Here is a 9,835-nt window from a genome sequence, read left to right on the forward strand (position 1 = left end):
TTAACTGCTTAGGGATACTGGATAAGTGGGGTGAGATGCAGAATTGGTGGGGTTTGTGGCTCGTTAAGACTAATAGATTTATTCAGGAGTAGTAATTAGGGGCTACAGGCATTTCATAACTTACATTTTTGCATCTTCTATTTTACATAAAGAAATGAATTAAATACATAAACATATAATCCCTTTTGACTTCCCTCCCGCCCCCCAGTTTTGGATCTTAATGTAATGATTTTCCCCTTTATTGGAAGAAAACCATAGAATGAAAGCAGCAGGTCCCAGGAGCAAATCTTGGTATTTTCAGTTTTTTTAAAAAAACGCCCTTTCTGCCAGTCAGTGTAGACAATACTGAGCTAGATGGACCAAGGGTATTTGCATAGCTGTCAACTTACAGATTTGAAAATAAGGGACCAGCAGCCAAAATAAGGGATTTTAGTCAACCAGTTAAAAGGGACCAGATAATTTGGGAGAGCAGCACCAGTTTTTAGCCCTTCGTTTCCAGAGGTTGTTGCTCAAGACACCAGCTGATGAAACACTGCAATAAAAGAACTACAAGCAGCAACCACTTTTCGCGCAAAACGAAGTCCAAGCTACGAAGATGCTGCTGCAGTTCTGTATCTTTTCTCTCGTGCTCCATGTGCAGCTTATTGACATCATCAATAAGGGACAGCAGCGGGACATGGCGCTGGGATAAGGGACTGTCCCTCCAAATAAGGGATGCTTGACAGCTTTGGTATTAGGCACCTTCCTCTGTACACCCTGTGGTTGGGTGCAGAGACCACTCACCATCACTGCCTCGCAGAAGGCTTTCCTCCGGGGATATTTATTTTGGCTATATCCTGGAAAACTGTTCCAGGCAGAAGCAGAACTTGGGCAGTTTATTCAGCAGATGTCCATGCAGTGCAGACAGGATCAATAAACACTTCTCATTACAAGTCTCAGTACTTTGATTTAACAAGAAACCGATAACCAGATGCTCGAGCTGCTTTCTCAAGTGCACATATCTTCCTCTGCTTCACCTCCCAGCTCCGCCCAATGTACTCTACTCTTTTCCCCTCACCCACGTGGCACAGGGCAGAGCGAAGCCTCTCCTGCTAGAAACCGCTAAGCTGGACATTCCCTTTGCTTTCTGGGCACCAGGGAGGCATTCATTTGCCTCATCCCCCAATGTAATAAGGATTTTTGCCACTGAATTCTGCTACGTTAATGAAGTACCGGAACTAACAATCTTGGTATACTTGGTATATAGTATCCTGCCTGCCTGCGCACCTTCCACCCCATTACAAATTTATAATAATGCTATCTTTGGACTTTTGGTCAGCTTTAACCCAGTGATTTCTGTCATCTCCTTAAAACCCTTTGCCAGAAAACACCCTTCCTATATTAATAATAATTTTTAAAAAGTCCAGTAGCACCTTATAGAACAGGCATAGGCAAACTTGGCCCTCCAGATATTTTTGAGACTACAATTCCCATCATCCCTGACCACCGGTCCTGTTAGCTAGGAATGATGGGAGTCGTAGTCCCAAAACATCTGGAGGGCCAAGTTTGCCTATGCCTGTTACAGTATAGACCAACTAAGTTTGTTCTGGTATAAGCTTTCGTGTGCATGCACACTTCTTCATAGACAGAAGATTCCAGGATCTGAAGAAGTCTGCATGCACACGAAAGTTCAATTTCATACCAGAACAAACTTAGTTGGTATAAACCAGGGGTCAGCAAACCTTTTCAGCAGGGGGCTGGTCCACTGTCCCTCAGACCTTGTGGGGGGGCTGGACTATTTTTTTTAAAAAAAAATAATGAACGGATTCCTATGCCCCACAAATAACCCAGAGATGCATTTTAAATAAAACACCAGGCAGACCCCACAAATAACCCAGAGATGCATTTTAAATAAAAGGACACATTCTACTCATGTAAAAACATGCTGATTCCCAGACCGTCTGCGGGCCGGATTTAGAAGGCGATTGGGCCAGATCCTGCCCCTGGACATTAGTTTGCCTACCCATGGTCTATAAGGTGCTACTGGACAATTTTTTATTTTTATTTCGACTGTGTCGGACCAACACAGCTACCTACCTGTTCCTATATTAAGTTCAAGTGAATCTGCATTGCATGTCTATGCTAACCAGCAGTGATCTCCATGGATTAAGGCGGGGAGTCTTTCCTAGTCCTATTTGGAGATACCAGACTTTGATCCTGGGACCTTCTGCATGGAGATGTTCTAGCACTGAGCTCCGGCCCTTCTCCAGAACTGTTATTTTTCTTGAAATGAATTCAAAATGCATTTTTTAAAATAAATAAAAATAAAAATAAAGAAAGAACAAGGAAGCCCACCCACTTCTCCCTTCCAGGAGGCCCAGACTGGATGCGATGATTAGCATGACTGATGAAGACGGCTACCCTGTGATGTACTTAATGGCATATCGTCTTCTGTCTATCTGTACCGCTGCTGTTGCCATGACTACATCCATCCCACGTGATGCCTTGATGCATTGTCCTGGTGTTGAAAAACAAACAACAGCCCGTGACTGTTGTTTTGCAAGCCTTCTGAATAATGGCCTTCCCCTGGAAATATTCCGCAAAACACCAAAATAGATGGCTTACAAAGAAACACATTTCAAAAGATTTGCCTCTCAAGGAGAAGGAAGCAAATGTCAAGCACCTCTTACACCTTCCCAGAAGCTGAAGTGGCAGGGATGAATGCCCACAGAGACAGTGAACTTAAAATAATAATAATAATAATTTATTATTTGTACCCCGCCCATCTGGCTGGGTTTCCCCAGCCACTCTGGGCGGCTTCCACAGAGACCAAAAATACAATAAAATGTCACGCATTAAAAACTTCCCTGAACAGGGCTGCCTTAAGATGTCTTCTGAATGTCAGCTAGTTGTTTATCGCTTTGACATCTGATGGGAGGGTGTTCCACAGGACGGGTGCCACTACCGAGAAGGCCCTCTGCCTGGTTCCCTGTAACTTGGCTTCTCGCAGGGAGGGAACCGCCAGAAGGCCCTCGGAGCTGGACCTCAGTGTCTGGGCAGAACGATGGGGGTGGAGACGCTCCTTCAGGTATACTGGACCGAGGCCGTTTAGGGCTTTAAAGGTCAGCACCAACACTTTGAATTGTGCTCGGAAACGTACTGGGAGCCAATGTAGGCCTTTCAAGACCGGTGTTATATGGTCTCGGCGGCCGCTCCCAGTCACCAGTCTAGCTGCCGCATTCTGGATTAGTTGTAGTTTCTGGGTCAGCTTCAAAGGTAGCCCCACATAGAGCCCCATCGCAGTAGTCCAAGCGGGAGATAACCAGAGTATGCACCACTCTGGTGAGACAGTCCGCGGACAGGGAGGGTCTCATCCTGCGTACCAGATGGAGCTGCAGGTGGCATCTTGATGGAGTTAGGCAATGGGTCTTCTTGGTTTCTAAGAAGAGCCTCTTGGATCAGGCCAGTGGGCCCATCTGGTCCAGCCTCCTGTTTGCACAGTGGCCAACCAGATGGTCAACCAGTGAAATAAAATATTTAAGGTCATATATATATATATAAAATAAATGTTCATAAATGTACCAACCAAGCGCATACATAGATGTGTGGACCACATGTCTGGAGCAGCACAGGAGGACCGCCCTGAAACCATTTTGAAATGTTTTCTCTGCAAGGAGGGAGGAGGCGGGGGAGCCTCCCCATTGTCTTTTCCTTCACAAATCCTGTCTTAAGGGTATGTCTGTGTATGAATAGGGTGAGCCTGTGACCTGGCTCAGGAACTAAGTATTTGTCATTGCAAAAGACTGGCCAGGCTCCACAGGGTATCCCATCAAGTAAGCATTAACAGGTAACCTGCCAGACAGGAGGTAAACGCACTCAGATTTCTGTTGTAGACCGCCTCTTCTGTGATGTAGGTATGATGTGTCGGGGTGGTGGTCTTGAGCTACACCCCTTCTGTGATGTCGGCTGGATGTTTCTGGGGGTGGTCTTGGACTCCAAGGCGGGCAATTCAAAATGTCTATATAAGGGCGGGCACACCTTTGTTCAGGGTCCTCCTCCTTTCCTGCGTGAGAGGGGAGCACCCTGTTGCAACAGGGTGGTGAGTGAGGACTCTGTTGCAACAGATCAACAAAGATCAGGCTCACGAGCTGCTTTGCTTCTCAATATTTTCTGGTTGGCCTCTGTTATTTTCTCTGACCGATGGAGAACCTACGAAGGACTCTGTAAGGGCTCTTGTGTCCCCCATAAGGGAATAAGAGCAGCTTTATGTTTATCACACCAGCAAGCAAAAACTGAGCTCAAGAGCAACATTCTGCCCTCCTGAGGTTTATAGCAACTGGGACTCAAAAGCATTCCTGCCTCCAACTGGGGAGGCAGCGATGAGCCGTCACAGCTAGTAGACATTGGTCACCGTCCCCTTCTCCTTCTACATTGTGCTGGGCCTGGGGGTAACCCGTGAAACGCGGTGCAGGACCAGTGCAGAATCCAAAGGTTCCTCTGGGAGTCAGTCCGACAGGGCCAAGGCAGGAAACCAGGCAAGGACAAGCACAAGATCTCAGGCAGGTTCTGGCAAACAGCAATGTTGCCCCTGCAACCTGGGGTGGGGTCCAACAGCCTTTTATCTTTGTCGGGGTAACGGCCGGTCCTGATCCCCCGGTGACTCACCTCCCTGTCTCGCCCAAAGGCGAGCACTCCTCCTGCGAGTACTCAGGTCCCTCCTTTTCTCAGACCTCAGTCTCTGCAGCTCAGGAGACGTCGGTGGGTGACTAGACCCAGAGGCCGCCTCAGCCTCCCCTGACCCAACCAGTAGTGGAGCAGCTGTAAGTGATGGCCCAGCTGGAGGCAACGAGGTCATCCCCGCATCTGGAGCCAGGGCAGGCTCAGGCCCCTGACTCGGCCCAGCTGGTGTTTGTTGCAGGGGAACCTGTGCAGACCGGGCCCCAGACTAGGTTCAGATGATGCTAGAGGCAGAGGATCCGGTGCCCTCCACATATTTTGGAACACAATCTGTGCTGATGGGAGTTGCCGTCCAAAACCTCTGGCGGGCACCAAGATGGGGAAAGTTACTGGGAAAACAGTGCTGGTTTGGTCCACATCTTCTGCTCTGCTGTGCAACGCTGAGACGTAGGAATAGGAAAATGGACAAGTGGGGCCTGGACCAATCTCCACTGGTGACCACATCTATTGCCTCTGACTCATTGATCTTCTCTTGCCTTAGTCAGTCTCTAGCGCTGACCCACAAGTTTGCAGACTGATGGCTGGAGACAGCCGGATGGGTTCGATGGATTTTTGGCTTGACCCAGCAGGGCAATTTTTAATGGCCCACCCCAAAGGAATTTCGCCCTTCTGTTCTTGCAGCCGAATATGACGGTTTTGAAAAGCTATTTTTATTTCACCAGACAAGAAAAGAAGATATTTAAAGGTGGCGTAACCCCTGGGGCCTCTAATTGTGAATTGATCACAGGGCTTGAATGTGTGAACTCTGTCAGCAACGGCAAATTCTTGGTCGGAGGTTTCTTGTTCTGGCTTCTTGCAAGAGCGATGACGCGGAAAAGGCTCTTAAGTGAAATGCAGACGATGCCACTAATTGATTTCTGGCGTAAATCTCTTTCTCTTTCTCCCTCCACCATCCCTTGCAGGCTCCTGTCTCACCTTCAGTCTTTCCTCTGACAAATCTATTGCCAAAATAAGTACGTTCTGTCAAATTGGCTCATGTACGCACTCTGTACTGCAGGGTCCTCTTACGTTCATTTGCAGGAGGTGCGTTCCTGCAGGTGGAAATCTATTTTCTGAACTTTTGTTTTCTCTCCAATCCAGTCTCAGGAACTAGCCCTGTTACAAACTTTAGTTTGCAAATGTCCCAGGTTGTGTTTTGCTTTGATCTAGGAAACTCAGGTTTCGGACAATTAAAAAACAAAACCAAAAACGCTGTGGGAGCACAGATAATGAAGTTGGCTCCTTGCAAACCATGGTTTGAAAATTGGGAGCTAACCATGGGTGCATGTGATCCCTCTCCAGATTCAAGTTTCTCTATCCAAAGCCTTAGCGATGTCACGCTTTTTGTGTACTGGCACAAGCCATAGTTAACACACAACAGGTTTCCGAATCTCTGATTTCAAAGGGAAGACCTGGATTAATGTGAGGTTATTTCCTGAATTTATTAGGCACTTAATAGCCAACCACATACAACTTCCTTCAGAATAGCACTGTTGAGCTTGAAAGCCTCCTCCAAGTAAGCTTATTGAGCGTTCATCCTGATTTTCTTGCACAAAGCTTGCATAGAGTTGAGGCTATGTCTGGTCTTTATTGAGCTTTCATTTGTTTGTGCGTGAGGGAAAAATTAGATATTAATGACCTCTCACAGGTGATCTGTAAAAGAGTTGGTTGGATCCTTAGATCCAAAGGACGGGGCTAAACTCAATCTCTAGTCAGTGGCGTATTGGGGGTTGCTAGGGCCCAGGACAGGAAAGCCGCTGACACCACCAGAATCCACTCCCCAGCGGAGCCAAGCAGGGTCGTGCTGCGCCAGGGCGAGGATCCCCACCGAAGCTGGTACCTCCATGGTCGCACCTGGTTGTGCCCACTCAGAATTTTGCACCTGGGGCACAGTCCCCACTCCGCTGCCGCCCCACGCTACACCACTGTCTCTAGCGAAAGAGAGAGCCCCCCGGTAGAGTTTTAAGGTCACAAAAGCAAACAGCAGTATAGTGTGGGGATTTGGGCTGTTAGAACTTTCAAATGCAGGCATCCCCCCAGCCCAGCTATGCACAATCGAAATAATTAAATTCTATTCAAACCCAGAAATGGCAGAAGAGAGCTAGAGAGTCCTTGCGGCTCACATTTGAATTCTTTGAGACCTCTTGGGTGGATGGCATCTGGACCCAGCAATCTGTCAAGTTTTTATTTCATCTCTCAAGCCTAGAACTTGACAGTGCCAGATTTACATATAAGCTAAACAAGCTATAGCTTAGGGCCCCACTCTCTTGGGGCCCCCCAAAAAAATCAAAGAAAAAAAAACACCTGGATGTACGTTGATAAAATACATATTTTGTTAGAGTGGTACCTCGGGTTAAGGATTTAATTCGTTCTGGAGGTCCGTTCTTAACCTGAAACTGTTCTTAACCTGAAGCACCACTTTAGCTAATGGGGCCTCCTGCTGCCGCCGCACCGCCGGAGCCCGATTTCTGTTCTTATCCTGAAGCAAAGTTCTTAACCTGAAGCACTATTTCTGGGTTAGCAGAGTGTGTAACCTGAAGTGTATGTAACCTGAAGCGTATGTAACCCGAAGTACCACTGTATGTGCAAATGGCTTCAGATACCTATTAGGTCCATAAATTACCATATAGCATATATTCAACACATAAAACAGTGACAATTTGTTGTTGACAAAGGACAGCTGGACATATAAAGGGCCCCATTACCTTCAGTAGCTTAGGGCCTCATCAAACCTAAATCCGGCCCTGGAACGTGACCTCGTATCAACGCTATTTGCCTCACTCTGCTTTCCCCTGGACCCCAGGATAGGTTGCAGCAATAAAGCACACAACAATCAATAGCCCCAAATTAAAATAAATTGGACAATAGCACCATTAGAGTTGCAATTCAGTGCAGCTATGCATTAAAGATGCAATATACTCATGAGTATTCACATTGACTCTGGCCAGTTTTAATGGCTCCATCTGGACAGTGTTAGAGAACAACTATCAAGATGATTTGCAAACTTCCTTATGCGTTCAGCGCCCACCTAAAATGGCATCTGGTTTCCGAATGTGAACTATTTGAGCACCCCCACACATGCCTTTGCTCTGGTCAGCCCCTGCTGTAATCAACCACCCCATTTCAGAAGACCCTGCTTTTCATCAAACGTCCTGTTTGCCCCTAAATTCAGGTCGACGTTACACAAAGCACCTGGCTATTAATAAACAGCCCTGCTGTGTCTCAGTGCTGCAAGAAAATGTCAAAGCATCAAGTCTATCCTTCACATTAGGAAAAGGGGGCACTTAAATATTCCCAAGCATACCTTGCAGACGTGCAAGAATTAAAGAGAGGCTCATTGCCCTGATTTAATTTAAAACATCAGTGCATTCTTCAGATGTACAGGGCTTATCTGACATCTACCAACCAAAGCCATTTGTAACCATTATAAATATAACTGGGATGGGATGAGCGGGGTTTGCGGGGAGACAACAAAGGACATCTGTACGGTTGGTTGTGGTTTTTTTTAATGAACAGAAGAAAAGAACTCCATAATTCACTGGTCATTCATTGCATTATATTTCATGCCATTTAACTAGGCAGATCTAAAAGCCTGGGATTGAAATGGAGACTTTGTGGAGTCGTCCGTTCCGCCGCCTGCCCCAGTTTTTGTTTTCCGTTTGTAACCATGCTGCTATGTAAACTGCATTTTGCATTAATTAGATGTTGTTATTGCTGCTAACTGTTAAGTCATGGGTGAACATATCAGACGACACAGCGATTCTTCAAACAGCTCTTGTTTATTCACAGGCCAGAACAGAACTGAACTGAAGGGTTCAGCCAGCCTGCTTATATAGAGCTCCACTACAACGCAACAGTAACCGCTTTCTGTAACTATCCAATCATTGAACGTCACTTTCAATCCCTTATTTGCATACGTGGACCTGAGTGAAAACTATCTACAGTATCCCCCTGCTGGCCCAGGGTGGGAACTTCAGTACATAACACTAACCATTTTTGGTTCCTATCATGTGCTTCACAGCTTCAAATCTGACTGGCTTCCAAGTTATCACAGGATTAGGGATAAAGACTTTGGGTAGTATTTAACTTTTACTCAAGGTAGGTCCATAGAAAATAATGATCAGGATTAAGTTAGGTCAATTAATTTCAGTGGGTCTACTCTGAGTCAAAGTGAGTCAAATTCCACCTTGCATTCTGATTTTACAGTAGCCATATTGGAACAAAGACGGCAACATGAAACTGCTGAATTGCACATCCACCAAGGGCTTCAGTGCTATCACTTCTGAACAATCAGGACCAGGTTTTTTTTCCAGTCAGGACTCACCGAAACGTGGTCCTGGCACCTCTCAGGAAAGTGCCATTGCCATTATAAGAGAACAAGGGAGGCATTCATGGCAAAAAATAGCACTGATCAGGACTAATGGTGTTGCTTTTTTTTATTGCACTACATGTTTAATTGGCTTACCAATGCCAAGATGTCTGTGGTATCAAGCATAAGTGTGTGTGTGAATAGCTATTGTCCGTGCATTTCTACATTTAATTTCCTTCTGGCCTCCCTGTTTACAAACCACCCCAGTTCCTTGCTGCCCCTACCATATGTATATACTGTATACCTTAGGAGAACACTTCAAGCATCTGATTAACTGGATTATAATACAGAAAGCTAATGCAAGGTTGTATCCTTAGGCAAGTATGCCTGATATCAGATCCCCAAAGGATCCTTTTACTTTCCAGGGACAGTCCTGGATTTACAGAAGCTGTCCCGGTTTCTGATTTCGTCTCAGAATGTCCCCCTTTTTCTTAGGATGTCCCTATTTTAATCGGAGAAATGTTGGTGGGTATGGAGCTACGCGACCCCCGAGCCAAGGAGATAAGTAACTATACAACTTTCAGAAGATATCTGAAGGCAGCCCTTTATAGGGAAGTTTTTTAATGTCAGCTGGGTGGGGTATAAATAAATAAATAATAAAACAATTACAGTATTATGGAATAGGATGCCCCTATTTTCATAAAAGAAATGATGGACAGTATGTGATATTGTAGGCCAGGGCTGCCAACTTTTGAAGGTGTCCCTTTGGGGTGTTTGTCTAACAGTACTTAAAAACCTGCTAATGCATTTATTATACTTTGTTTGCAAAAG

This window comes from Podarcis erhardii, assembly GCF_964252035.2.
Source record: "Podarcis erhardii genome assembly, chromosome: 3".
NCBI classification, from domain to species: Eukaryota; Metazoa; Chordata; class Lepidosauria; order Squamata; family Lacertidae; genus Podarcis; species Podarcis erhardii.